General features: G+C 33.7%; 1 long non-coding RNA gene across 1 annotated transcript; it reads left to right on the top strand.

Annotated features, from left to right (window-relative positions):
• Positions 1–755: 755 nt before the first annotated feature.
• LOC147909877 (uncharacterized) lies at positions 756–14,657 on the top strand. The gene is made up of 2 exons (XR_015545045.1): positions 756–1,993; positions 2,832–14,657. It is a non-coding gene; the product is annotated as an uncharacterized LOC147909877 (long non-coding RNA).
• Positions 14,658–14,898: the final 241 nt, after the last annotated feature.

The following is a 14,898-nucleotide window of genomic DNA, read 5'->3' as shown; positions in this document are numbered from 1 at the left end:
TATCGCGATGTCGTTGAAATGCGACGTATCTGAAATATTTTTTTCCTCTGTACTGCTGGGTTATATCGAAAATGAAGGACTCATCAAAAAGCAATTTTCGGCCGCCTCCGCATTGCGGGTGCAAAACCAACGTGCTACTCCAGTATTTGGACATGCATTTCGTTTTCACGGAAATCGAAAGCAATGCAATTGCCCGCCATTACTCATTCCTCTTTTCCTTTAGTTTCGGAAACGCATTTTTCTTCATACATATATACATATATATGCATACGTATACATACACACGTGTATAATCAATTCGGTCAACGTGCAACTCAATTTTGCGCGAGTAGGTTGCATGATATGCTACTAAAATAATTAGAAAGATTTCACATTGTTCTTGTAATTTCTCCTCTTGTAATTTTCTTTTCACTTATATTTTTTTTTGCTTTCTTATTCAATTTTATAAGCATTGCGCTGCATCAACGTTATATTTTTAAAACCGTCTACAATTTATTTTTATGTCTCCATGAAATGTAATATTTTGACGAAATATAAAAATATCGTAGTTTTATATATGAGATTAAAGAGTATGCTTATTGAAATAAGTTCTATTAAAATACGAATTAAAATAAGACGAACTTAAAATATCTTTCAAAAATTAAAGATCTTATTTCATAACTTATCTATACATACTCTTTTTTCAACTCTTGATATAGACGCTCGAGTCCCTGGGACGCCATCCATATTGTTACCGTAACTTCTGTAAAAATGGATATATTTTAATTAATTGTTTTTTACTCGATGGAGAATTGATTAAGAAACAAGTCCATAATGACTAACAGTCAATAGAATTAAGGAGCTTCGAGATATATAGATTCAAAGAAAAAGAAAAGTTTAGAAACACGAAAAAAATCTCATTTAGCAAATTACACTGGAGTTTCTGGGACCCCAATGTATATAACTAGGATTAATTAAAATTGGCTCATAGACAATATTACTAGAGAATATCAAATGCTAAGATAAATGAATCAAAACTGATTCATTTCCTTTCTCATTACTTTCTCATCGTGAGCACTTAGTTTATGTAATGTCCAGCATATTTCGATTGCATTCATTGATCAGCTGACCACGTTATTATCGGCTACAAGCTGTGTAACTCTAACTACTCTGTTAGCAGAAGCGTAACTAACTCGTTACGACGACCGATAGACCGCTAGATTAAGTACACTGCTGACACAGTTGTTGCACACTTGTTGTTTGTTAACTGAAGTGCACGTAGACGCTAACAACGTGGACTACCATAAACATGCTTTGTTACGCTCACAGAGAACGATTTGTGATTTACTTTAAAATTTGCACAGTGTGCAATGATCAATTTGATTTAAATCCAACGTGTGAATCTTGCTGATCCGGTGTACGAAATTAGGACATTTGTAATGTTAGCACGATGTTAATCGTTTAGAAATAGAAATTAGAGTTTCTGAAAAATTTTTGATATATAAGTATATATCAAAATGATATAATTTGTCTAAAAAATAACTCGGCACAAAATTAATTTAATTTTAAATATAAACAGATAATAAATAATAAATTCGCAATGCGTAGAATATCTCTACCGTATTAGTTACAATCTAATATTGCAGAGCTAAAGTAAATTATTAGAGAAAAGAAATATGAATTAGATTATGTATGATTTAAACAAAATACCGAATATTATCACATTCGATAGATAATAAAGATAAAAAAAAAGATTCTACTCTTAAGTAATATTCTCAACGCTTTAACTTCAATCAATATCTTCTGGACGCCAAAACTATTTCACTTTCCGCCAACGATGTTTATCGATCTTGAAATCACTTTTGACTTTAGTTTAATTAACAGACTAATTAAGGATTTGTTCAGGTTTCTCATCATTCAAGACCTTTTATGGACCTTTATCTGTAAGTACAAGACGACGACTTCCGATAAGGGCGATGAGCCAGCGAAACGGAGACATCATGGAGAACATCAGGTGAACGGTCTGCACTTGTTTCCTTGATTCCTTAATACCCTAATCAGAAAATTACGAGGGATACTGTGTATATTAAGCAAGATCGCAGAGAGACTAGCGAAACAAACGTAAACGCATCATCTACAATTATGAGAAAAACTAGTCACTTCCACAAACTGTCTTATCACGCTTACCTGATTCGTTTTAATAAAATTCGGAGATTCGACTGTTTTGATCCCTTACATGTAGACTTAAATAGCTTCTAAATGGGAATCTAATTTTTTTTTTATCGCGAGAAAATACCTGGTTGTCTCGATTACGAAAAGAAAAATAAAAAGATTTGAATAAATCGATTTTAAATAAGCTGTATTGCTTATTTAAAATCGATCTATATTGATTACTCTCACTCGATTACTTTATTGATTGATTGTTATCTCTTATATAAGACACATATACTTTCCCCCAAACTGAGGGTTGGCTAACAATCTAATTTCGGAAAAAATCCATTGTTATGAAAATGTCATAAGAGATAAGCCTTGTTCCGACTGTGGGATATTGCGCCATCGAGTGAATAAATGATACAATACTTATATACATATGGGGATATTTTTTTACAATTGTGTTAAAATTATTAGATGTTTATGAAAAATGTTTATTTAAATTTCTGAATATTAAAAAAAAATTAAATTATTCTCTATAACAGTTTATATTGTTACCATATGTAATAATTGATATGTGTTATTAAAAATCAAATCAAATCCTACATCCACTTTGATCTTAAATGTTTAGAAATAATTTCTATGCATTTCGTTTGATAATAAAATCATGAGAGTAATAGCGATCGACCTGGTCCACTCAGGATCGACAAGACGACTTCTCCCTGATCGATGATGATGTACGGCACAAAAAATTGCGAAAGTAAGGGAGAACAACCGTGGTTTACGCACGGCGGCCGGCCTGGCGTATCGAGATATCGAAGCCCAAGCTCCGCCCGTTCTGCAGAAGCTTAGGGTCCACCAATGAAGATCTGAATCCACCAGCCAGCACGCGACCAGTTGGGCTAAGGGCAAACGTAAAACTCACCGATCGGCAAGATAACTGGTGTTTAACACGCGAGCCGAACCGCCATTAAGCCCAGCCCACCGTGCGATTTCCGCGCGTTCGCTCCACCGTCTCGCGGCGATTGATTTACAGCCCGCACCGGCTCTTCTTCCCGCGAAAAGAAAAGAAAAAGAAGAAGAGAAAGAAAAAGAAGGAGAAGAAGGAACGAGGGGACACACGCATACGCGTGCATGGCATCCGCTCTCGGATAAGAAAGGTGCTCTCGCGCTATTCGTGCAGTGCCAGAGTTCGTTGCACCGAACTGCAGTTCAGGTAAAGTCCCAGACACAGAGCGCACGTTCGCCGAATATTCGACTGTAGCTTGTACTTACAAGAGTAAGTATTACTTACCATAAGAAAGCAGAAGCTTTAATTCTAGAATACTATTGATACGTAAATTTTACGTACAAGTGAGCAAGATCATTGAGCGCTTAGCTATGCCTTCAGTAGTCATTAGGAAGTTCAATCTGCTAAAAGCTGTTAAACTAGCTAGCTTGCTAGGGCAAACTTTTAAAAACTCTGTTTTTATTCATCAGTTTGGTAGCTAGTATTATAATAGAAGGCTTGGTAAGTGATTTCAATTTTTAAGCAATTTTTAATCATGCGCTATTATTTTGTGTTATTATATTTTATATAAAAGGACACACACATACAATTGTATACTACATATCATTTTAAGATTAAATTTATGCTTATTCCCTTTTTTTAAGTTAAAAATTAGATTACTTATATATAAAAGTGTAAATTATAAATACTTTGTCATTAAAAGTATGAAAAATTTATGTTACATTAATTAAGAATAGCCTTATTTTCTTGTACGTATAATTTACGTATCGACAGAATCGATGCAATACTGCATCGTTCAACAGTAATAACATTCTAATTAAATTCTGACAGATATCGGCACATTTTGTTAATATATTTCCATGGGAAATATTATTATACTCAAATTATTTTCAATCACGTGTCTGTTCACTAAGTATGTGTCATTGTTACATCAATAATCACTGTGATTATTTGCGGGTACATCTAGCGAGTACCCATTGTTCCCATTAGCCCTCTTGACCATCTTGATCATCTATATATCAACAATGTCTACACGGATATGCCCAATAACCGTCATTATATCCCTCTAGTAACTGAGGATCAAAAGCATGTGTCTTTGAGCACTAATTCAATAGGATAAACAACTCTACAACTATCTCTATTTGAATTATTAAATATAAACGATTATAATTAGACCGAGGAAAATAAATCAAGAAAAATGATCCTATTTTGTATATTATATATCTTCCCCCCCCCCCATTTTGTGTTTTATAATATTATATACATCGAATTTTATATTCGTATCCATACAAAATTTACACCGAAATATTGAACCACTAAGATCCGCTTTGATCAAAAATAAGATTATTTCTTTTTATTAAATATAATTTTTAATATGTGTTATGCTCATCACGGCAGATCGAAAGTACAAATTTGAGATATAAAAAAATAACAGAAATTTTGTTCGAAACTTGCTGTCATCACTATTATTTAAACAAAATTGAGGAGAAGAATCTTCAAAATATGTTTTATTCAATTTTTTTTGTAAAAGATGGATGGCATAGTACAGTATTAAATTATTTACAGATATTCGAACCGCATTATATTCTTTAATTAGAGACAAACAAGATGCGTTTGTTTAATACTTTTAGCAATTTTTTAGTAATTTTTTAACCTCCTGATGATTGTTACTTTCTGTAAAGTGTATTTTCTTTCTTGTTTTCTAAAAATTATAAGTTTTGGACAAAACGCATTTTGAAAGTTTTAATTTGTCACGTAAATTATGAAATATTAATTATATGATCGTGTAACAAAAATTATCGAAAGAAATGCTAGAAAAAGTGCTATGTATATTTTAATGTTAGTTTGCCTAAAAAAGTGTTATCGCAACGACAGTTTTTGCAAAAAGTTCACGGTCTCGTTTCGCAGAAACGCGACGAGTAAGTGTTAATCCCGTATCTACAAAGCGACGGTTAAAATTCAGTCGCAGCCCGAAGCCGCCCCCTCATAAAGGAAGCGTCGGTTCATAAATTGCCCCCTCGCCCTGCACGTCCACCTCCCTCCTTACCACCTCGGCCGCGACGCAACGATCTCAATTTTGAGGGTGCCAGCAGGAAACTACCACCCTCGACAAAACTTGGTGAATTCATTATAGGACGAACAAAGGCAACACCGAGGAGCCTCAGGCGACATGCTTGTGCGCCGCGGTAGGACGATGTGGCGTTAGAGCCCCGATGTGAGAAGAGCCAATCGAAATCCTTCGTAACACGGAGAACCCCACCGTGATGCTGCGCCGCTAATAAGTGACAATTGCCTGCCATTAAGTGTCGGTCATTGCGAGACGGGAATGGATGCCGTGCTTTTCCTGAATATAATGGAATATAATGGAAGTTGTACACGGTGAAATGAAACCAATGAGAAAAGCGAAGGGAGAAAATAAGTATATACATACAATACGACTCAAAAAGTCGACAAATTTTCTCAATAAGCCTCAATCGAATAATTTTCATTGTTATATAGAACGATTCCCAGATGTTGCATAATACTCTTGATTATATTCTTCTAAATTTATAATCAATTATTTGATCTTGTAATAAAAATCAAAGCAATTTTTAATTCATTGTTCTTCATCAATTATTACAAAAATTGCAAAATAACAGGATTTTTTTATTTAGTTTGATCTGTTTCACTGCTCGCGAGAAATACAACTATTACCAGACATTTAAGTGCATATTTCTATTATGTTGTCCAGTTTTCTTTTAATTTTTGAAAATTGTTTTACGTTTTTTTTTCAAAATTATTTTTTAGTACTGCAAATTTCGAAATTAATGTAAAGGAAAAGTATGTAATATACTGCTCTCAAGTTATACAGTTACATTAGAGGATAAATATAATTTCAAGCATTAAAGAAGTTCAGTATACAGCAAGTGTCAATAAAGATACTTATTTCTTGTCGACATTTCTGAGCATTATTTTACGTCAGATTCTCAGTCGGATTTCATTCCTTTCCCGATTTGTGGAATTTGATTCTGCACGGTATGCGCACGAAATTGGCATAATCGTGTTTGTTTCGCATTACCTATCTCACGAGCAAGCAACATTGGCGAAGGAATGCGGTCCGATTATTCGGAGGAAGCCGATCTGTCCCAAGATCTTAGCAACGATCGAGACATCAGACTCGCCGATAACGTTGCTCAAAAACCTGTCATGAATTCTTCATGTTATCCCTCGCCCCGAAAAACTCTGAGACGAATCCGAAAATTTTCGAGAAAACCAATAAAAAGTTGATGATGCGGATATTTAATGGCGATTATGTCTGACATATGTCTAACTGTGATTCATAAAAGTGACGATTAAAAATTTAATCGAGCGTTAAATTTTTATCAAGAAAATATGGATTATTTAATTTTATTAAACAATTCGATAAAATTAATTAATAAAAAAATTGTTTGATATAATAATAATAAAGATGCATCTGTTTCTTTTTCTACATGGAGTTTCCTGTTTACATGTTCCTTCAACGTTCCAACGTATCCGATTACGTCGGAAGCCCCTTCGGGACTTGGATACAATTTTTTCTATGTAAAATGATAATGGTCGGCAAGCGGGAGCATCGGACATCATCATCGAGAAAAAAACCGACTTTTCACGCCCGTAAGACAAGACTCGTCGTGCGCCGACAGGTGTGTAAAATCATTTAACTTGCCGGATCAAATTCGGTCGTTCCTCCCTCATGATCTGGTCGAAATACATATAAAGGTGCAAGCAGGTGTTACGAAAGAAAAACTGTATTTACACTTTTCTGTATTTCGGAACAAGCAGAAAAATAACCACAAAAATATCGTTTTGAATTACAAATTGTCGGAATAATTTTTATATTGAATATATATTATTTATTTGCTACAACAATGACATAACTTTAAAAGTGTCATTTTGATTGCAGAAAAAGAATGAAGACAAAAAAAGGAAAAAAAAAAGAAAAACATTTTAAGAGAACATATTTTTATTCTTCTACAATCAATTATTATGTTAACAACGCATTTTAAAATTAATTCCAAAATTTTAATTCAAAACACATTCAAATTCATTTTCTGGAAAACTTCGTTTCCAGAGTCGTATTGTTGTTGTAGCAAAAAAAAAAACAACTTATTTCTACAAAACGATATCTAAATTGAACGGAAATACTATATATAGCTTACTTAAATTAGCTTAATAAATATACAACATTACTTAAATTCGATGAAATAATTACATAAAATAATATAAAATAAATAATATAAAATAACAAGTGTCTCTTTAGTATTTATATCAAGTGGGGAGAATTCTAGCTTTCTATCACCTATGAACACATTTATAAAATTGCAATAAAAATACGTATACGCACATGAGCGTCCCATGAACACATAAGAGATAATTCTTAAATTCTTAACCGTTTCAATTCGTAATTTTATGTTAAATCTTTATCAAAGGCTAATGGGAATGTCAAAACTTCTAAGCATCCAAAGAAGGTATGGGGCTGAGAAGTTTGGGAACCACTGAATTAAAGGAAGCAAATCGAGCTTCCTCTCGCCAGCGTTTCTCTCCCCTGTCGAACACGCCTACCGTCTGATCTCGTAACGCCGCGGGTTCGATTGGAGATCGGATTTCACGGCGTCAGGCGGCTGCGAAGAGGTCTTACGAAGTAGGCCATCTTTTTTATCGCACATCTCCTCAACGCTCGTCGTAGATCGCAGCTGCGGTCGTCGCGACGACCCATCGACTGACCTCGCCGACAGGCCATTTCTATTCTTACTTCACCTTTGAGACGAGAAAAAAGTGCGTGGAAGGGTAGTAAAGCTGGACTCGCCCTTTTCGTAATGGGTCTTTTTAGCACTTCGTTTATCTTCTGTCTAGACCCTACAGATGCACATTCTACATCATTCCACACATTCTACACCTTTCCACCCCTTTTTTCTACCTTTCTTCGAAAGCTGCCTCCCTTATCTCACCTCAATTGTAGCAAGAAAGTAAGTGCTTGAAGAGGATAAACTTAATTATTTCGTACGTGGTTGTATCGCGGAAATCCATTTTATGTGTTCCATCCGTAAAACGTTCATTTTCTTTGTGTTAATCTCATAAAAATGTGATATAATTACTTGACTCTAATGTTAAATATAATAAGAGAGAAATGTAATAATATACATTATTATAGTTCTCTCTCTCTTTTAATAATAATAATAATAATTATTATTATTATTATTATGTGAAATACAATATTTCACATTTCCTATTTCATACTCTCTTATGAAGTAAAGTATTATTTTTAATCACAAAAACTTCGAATTTCTGAATTCTCTCGTAATTCGCATTATGGATCTTTATTAACAGTTTACAATTGTACATCGCGTTTATTGTAAGAAATATCTACTATTGCAAAATTGTCGTATCTTTTAGATAACCTAGCAGTAAAAAAATGAAAAAACGGAGAAGTATAATACGCAATGCTTTCTCTATATCCTATCTTCACCTAGGCTGTTTAGCAAAATTTATTCTTGCGAGAGGAAAGCAACGCGCTCGAGAAACGCACGTGACTCAAGATCTGGTTGGAAACACCGCTGCAGAATCCTTGTAGAATCTACACGAGTGAATTTTCTATTTTCGCGATGCTGCCGGGCCACCGTACCGTTTCTCCATCCGACGCACGGCGTTTATACCGCCAAAGCCGCGAGAGAACCGCCACACATACTTGCGCAGCTACTTAGACCGGCATTACACTGTCTGCGTGCCGGGTTCCATAAGGTTGGTAGATTATTGATGAAGCCGCGGCCGCGCGAAGCACCACGCATATCCTGCTCGCGAGGATACAGTTATGATTGCTGCAAGCAACGGCGGGGCATTATTAACGTGAGAAAACGTGGCTACTTTCTTCCCTCTACCCTTTCTTCTCTCTTTCTCTCTCTCTCTCTTTTCCTCTCTCTTCTGGCATCTCGATTGACGCAAAGCTTGGTAATGGACATCACTCTGCACCGCTAGCAATAATCCGAGGGTCTGATAAAGTATTCGAGATAAAGATATTTTACAAAATCAGGAAAAGAAATAAAATTTACCACATATATACGAGTACATCTCAGCATGATACTTTAAGCTCTAACAATAGAAGAATTAAATACGTCATATATGATTAAAATTACTAGCATTCTGTTGCTAACCTCTACACTTTAGATATTAAAACACACTTCTCTTAATTATATTTATAATTGTCTAAAATACATTATAAAGAAAAATAAGAAAGATAAAATACCATATTATTAAAACTGAAATAAAATATTATTTTCAATATTTTCAATGTTTGACGTTTATTCTGGTTTTTAATTTGATGTTTAACTATATTTGCATGAGCATTGGAAAAGTCATGAACGGTAAATAAATGAATGTATACAATATATCCATTTTTATTATGTTTTAAAACATACACATATTTTAAAGTCTCTTCATTATATGATTAATAATCGTTAGTTGCAAATGGTAGATTACATTTGAAACAAATTGCATAGTACACTGAGTACAAATGGGCTCAGTGTTATCATCGATATGCGGCATCATTAATAAGAGTTGCTACAACGAGGTTCAATACTATCATATCATTATAAGCTATCGTTAATAACATCCTGTAATCGCCAAATGAATCTGCTGAAAGCAATCTACGATGAAAAACTGTGGCAAACGCATTGTACGAGGATGCCTTCTGTGATTTGCGTGGCCAATCGTGTAATAAAATTAATTTCCGGTCAGGTGGTTGACGTAACGCGTCCATTTGTTTCCGGCCGCGAACGACCTGGGTATCAGCGACAACAACGTGGGACCCATCGATGAACCGGGAGAGGACAGCGGGGCCACATTCCATCGGCTCGAGATTTATTTGTCGAATATAAATGTTGAGGAGGTATTTTTAATGGCCGACAATAGTAGCCTGATAGTGATCTGAGAAACGTATTATCGTTGGACGTCGTATATAATCCCGGAGGCATCGACGCAGCCAACAAAACGGACACACATCGGTCCCCCCTTTGTCCCCCACCCTTTCTCTCTTACTTCGACAGGGTCTCACTTCCCTTTCTCCAAATTATCTTTTTTCTTTTTTCTCTATCATTTCTCTTACTGACTTATCGACTCCGAAGACGAGTTTACACGATTTCATTCCTGATGATTATCCAAATTGAATGCGCTGGGGAACTTTTTATTTAGATGTATCATCAGAAATAAATCATTTTTATGTTCTGTTCGATAATTGCCTAGTTTCACAATTGATACAACCGAGATACGTAATCGTCCTTGTTGTACACTTATATATATTGATTATGACATTAATTTAAACAATATAATTTTTTTATATACGTACATTCTATTACATATGTTTTAACAATAAATATTGATGTCTATTGATTTTTATAAGACACCTTTAAATTGAATGATACAAATGTATGATACGATCATATGTTTGAGTCGATATGGTTAAAAAGTCCTAACAAATTAAAAATTAAAAATTTTAGAAAAAAAGTCTTACTTTATAATAAATAAAAAAGTCATCGTATACCAGAGAAAAAAGTTTTTAAATAAAATATTAGTAAGAGAATGACTTACATTTTGATTCAAACAGATTCGGATAGACCAGCAAGGTTAAGAGATTACGGTAAATTATAATAATGATAAATCAAACTACAGTCCAGAATTAAAAATCATAGAAAATTATTAAGGCATTTTGCGTATTTTATATCTATAACCATTCCAGAATATAATTTACTCGTTCCACTTTGTATGATCACTAAAAATCATTTAGATATGAACATATAAAGAAGTGAAACGCGGGATGACTTTACCCGTTTTCTGTGGAAACACCATTTTCACAATTCGCTTTTCTTTCACATTGAAAGATTCATTCGGGATGATCATCCAGAGTGAATCGTGTAAATTTGCCTTAAAAGAGAATCTTTCAAGCTCTTCTCGTACCGCGATCTTTACTTGTTCTCGCTCATACGATCCACGTTTATTCTATCTATGTCTTTCTTTGTCTCTCTTTCTCTCTTTCTCTCTCTCTCTCTTTTCTCTCTTCGTTCTCTCTCTTTGCTGACTCACTTCCATCTTTTTGCTCTTTCTTTCCGTTGCCGTGAGTAACGGCGACGCGCGTCGCCAAGTAAAGCCTTTGAAGTCGACTCTTTTGTAAATCGACGTTATTATTGTAATTGAATACTTGTTTCCCAGAGGGATATATCCTTTCGGTTCGCGTACTTACGACGCGGGGATCAAATCGGATCTCTAATGCTGTAGAGCGAAATCGGTAGCTGAACGAAACTTCACGCAATGACAAATTTTCACTTCAAGGAATGATTTAACTTTGACAAATCTTATAATTAATATTATATTTAATACATAGAAATATTATAATTATTAGCGGCCTTTTTTCAAATCAACGAATTGCAAGTGCTGTATGTTTTAAATATCATAATTATACGTACATCGACTTTTGCAATTGCAAATAGGACTTCAAAACAGGACTGTTGCTAGAAAGACGTTATTGAAATATCATTCATTTCGCATCGAAAGATTAACTTTCCGATTCTCTCTTAAATATCAAACATGCTATAATTTTTCTCAAGTTGCACATTTATCTGCAATTTTATCTTGTAACGAAGCACTGATAATGCAATTATGTATAATTTTTTTTTAAATTACAGTCGAGGCAAGATCGTAAAAAGACTGAGATGTATTTTTATTCAGTGTCGTGAGTAATGCAATTTTCCGGATTCATGCTTTCCATCTTAAGATTAGTTCGACGTTATTCCCACGCTTCGGCACTTAACGATATCTTTGAACAGAAGGAAGATTTTAAGAGGAAAACATTTATTTGTTCGTCCTAGTTATGCAACCGAAAGATGTCGGAAATGATTTATACCTTGTTGTGAAACACACGTGCTTTTAACCATGATAAACAAACACAAATAATGATATTGATTATCCGATATACTATATTTGAAAAAATGTGCAAACTAGCGATGGCGCTCACACAATGATTTGCGAATTTTAACCAGCGAGTGTTTTGAGTTTAATTAAGGAGTAAGTAATTAAGTGCGTGAAATTAAAGGCCTCACGTTATTCGGAATAAGTTGATTGGTACATGATGGTAAATAATTTGGAATTTGTATCGAAAATTGCAAAGAGGCGCGGATTATTACATACTGAACTAATTTTCAATAAAAAGACATTTATTAAACAGAATTCATGCAAAAAAGATATTGTGTGTGGTGTGATAAATGTAATATAAATATTCAAAATAAAGAAATATAAGTGAAATGAAAATAATACGTAAATACGTATAATATAGACTAAATTAATACATAAAAAAATAATAAAAGCACAATTCTATATTGATACATAAAAGATATTTTATATAAATATGTTCAGAAAGAAACGTTTACGAGTAAATGAAAAAAATAACAGAAAATCCAAACATTAATATATAACTGAATATTTCCAGATGAATGTTGCAAGCCGAGATTTATCAGCTATTACATTTTAAAGCTATTACATCTAATTTATAACTAAAAGATGAACGAATGAGAGAATAAAAAAATGCATCAACAGATTTCAGGATGTCAGGCGTATTTCGCGATATCAAAATTTCCTTGCGCGTTCAATTAATTTCCGTTACCCCTGGTTTCTGTCTTAACGCGCGTATAATCTGCGATGTCACTATCTCTTTCTCCCCCCCCCCTCTCTCTCTCTCTCTCTCTCTCTCTCTCTCTCTCTCTCTCTCTCTCTCTCTCTCTCTGTCTCTCGAACAAACCGGAACTAAGCTTACAAGCGCATTAGCGTACACACAGCGCGCGTCTTGCTCGAAAGTTAGAAATATCCATTTTCCTAGCAAGCAGAGAGCGAACCTAGACGCAGTTATGGGATGGCATCGCACAGAAGCTGCGTTTAATTGGACGACTTCCAGGCGCCGCCAGGATATTAGGGACAGCAAGATCCCAGGATGGAGAACAGTCTCGACCCGTCAGGGTCGTGTATCGACTAATGTCGCTTTAACATTGTACCGAATTATCAGTTGCCGTGCTAGACCGACCGGATTAATTAAGCTAATTATTGTTTGCGCTTGGATGCGCGCAACCGAGCCGTTTCGCACGACTGCAAACGCGTTTCGAAGGCGTACGCGTAAGATCCGCGATTATTGCACGGATGGACGGCTCGCGCGCGACGAACACCCTCGAGAAATGTGCCTGCGAATTTCCGACCGAAGTTGTTGATGTTCGAGAAACCGAAACCCTCGATAAATCGGATTTCCTTCTGAGTCTCCACAGACAATACTCGCTATAGTTCCACACTTTTCTTCGCTAAGAAGTAATTATACACATGACTGGAATTGTTACACGTGAATTTTGCAAATAATGTAATTGAATTCGAAAACAACAAACTTAATGTTTGTACATGGTGTATTGGTTACTTACTCGTGAGGGGAAAAGATTTATGATTTGAATTAATATGTAGATCTTAAATCATTAAAATAACAAAAATTTTATGTTAAAAATTTACTTCTGTGTTATTAAAATATGTTAATCTTTACAAGATAGAAGGCCATTGTATTAGCGTTGAAATAGTGTCATATTTTGAAGTAAGAAACACAAATTATAACAAACCTTAATCAAGTAAAATTTTAAAAATAGAAACGTGAATTTAAAATGATTTATAAATAATCAATCCCTTTTTGTCGCGTTTATGTAATTGATTTTTAATTGTGTAAAAATAGTGTTGGATTTACTTAAGATAGAAATAAAAACCGAAGATAATAGAAGTTGATATATTTATTTATATTTACAACAATAACGGTGCGGATTATTATCAGCGACTTTATTCAATTGGAGATCAGTGCTCGCTTCTTAACCTGGAAATAATTATCTGGAATGTTTTTATATTTGTTTTCCCAGCAGCGAAAATATGTGAAAAATGTAAAATGGATATTGTTTAACATATTTTCTTTTAACTTTTTTAAATATCTGATTATTTTTTACGATTCTTTAAATATGCGACTCCATCAAAAACTCGCAATAAAAACGTTTTATTAATTAATATCTTTATTTTTTAGAATTGCTATGTAATGAGCTACTAAATGTACTTATTTCTTTTGTATAATATTTGTTTCGTTTTTAGTTATTTCTTCAGAAAATTATGAATAAATTCATATTCGTATTGTACTATTCTCGAATAGTACAAAAAAACAATTAATAATATATAATATATTATTAGTATTAATAATTTTTAATTGGAATAAAAAATATTCTAAGTAATCGTTTACACTAAAAAAAAAATGGTCACTATTCCTAACAATGAGTTAAAGAACTTGCAAAAATTGCATTTACTACAATAGCATACATAAAAATTATATGTAGATTATTTATCGACGCTCTATTGCTTACTTAACCCTTCGTTCACATATTGAGTGTGAACCACCCACAAAATTATTTTAACTTTCTGAAACTCAATTTTCTTTTATTTTGTAGAACAAAAATATGTTTATGAAACAATCTGTTTTTTCAATTGCCAAATAGTCTACATTATAATATGCAAAATAAATACCCTTTATCCAAAACCAACTTACAAATTAATTTTTTTTTTAAGTATCATATCTGAACAACAATATATTCTATAAATTTTTAACTTTTAATATTGAATTTTTTAAAAGTTACAATTTTTCAAAGACATTACTCGTTTTTTCTCTATTCATTAAACTCAAGAATTTTTTTTCACAA

Source organism: Acromyrmex echinatior, chromosome 4 (assembly GCF_024713525.1).
Source record: "Acromyrmex echinatior isolate Ae372 chromosome 4, ASM2471352v2, whole genome shotgun sequence".
In the NCBI taxonomy this organism is placed as follows: domain Eukaryota; kingdom Metazoa; phylum Arthropoda; class Insecta; order Hymenoptera; family Formicidae; genus Acromyrmex; species Acromyrmex echinatior.
The sequence above is the reverse complement of the archived record's forward strand: the minus strand, read 5'-3'. Positions and strand labels throughout refer to the sequence as shown.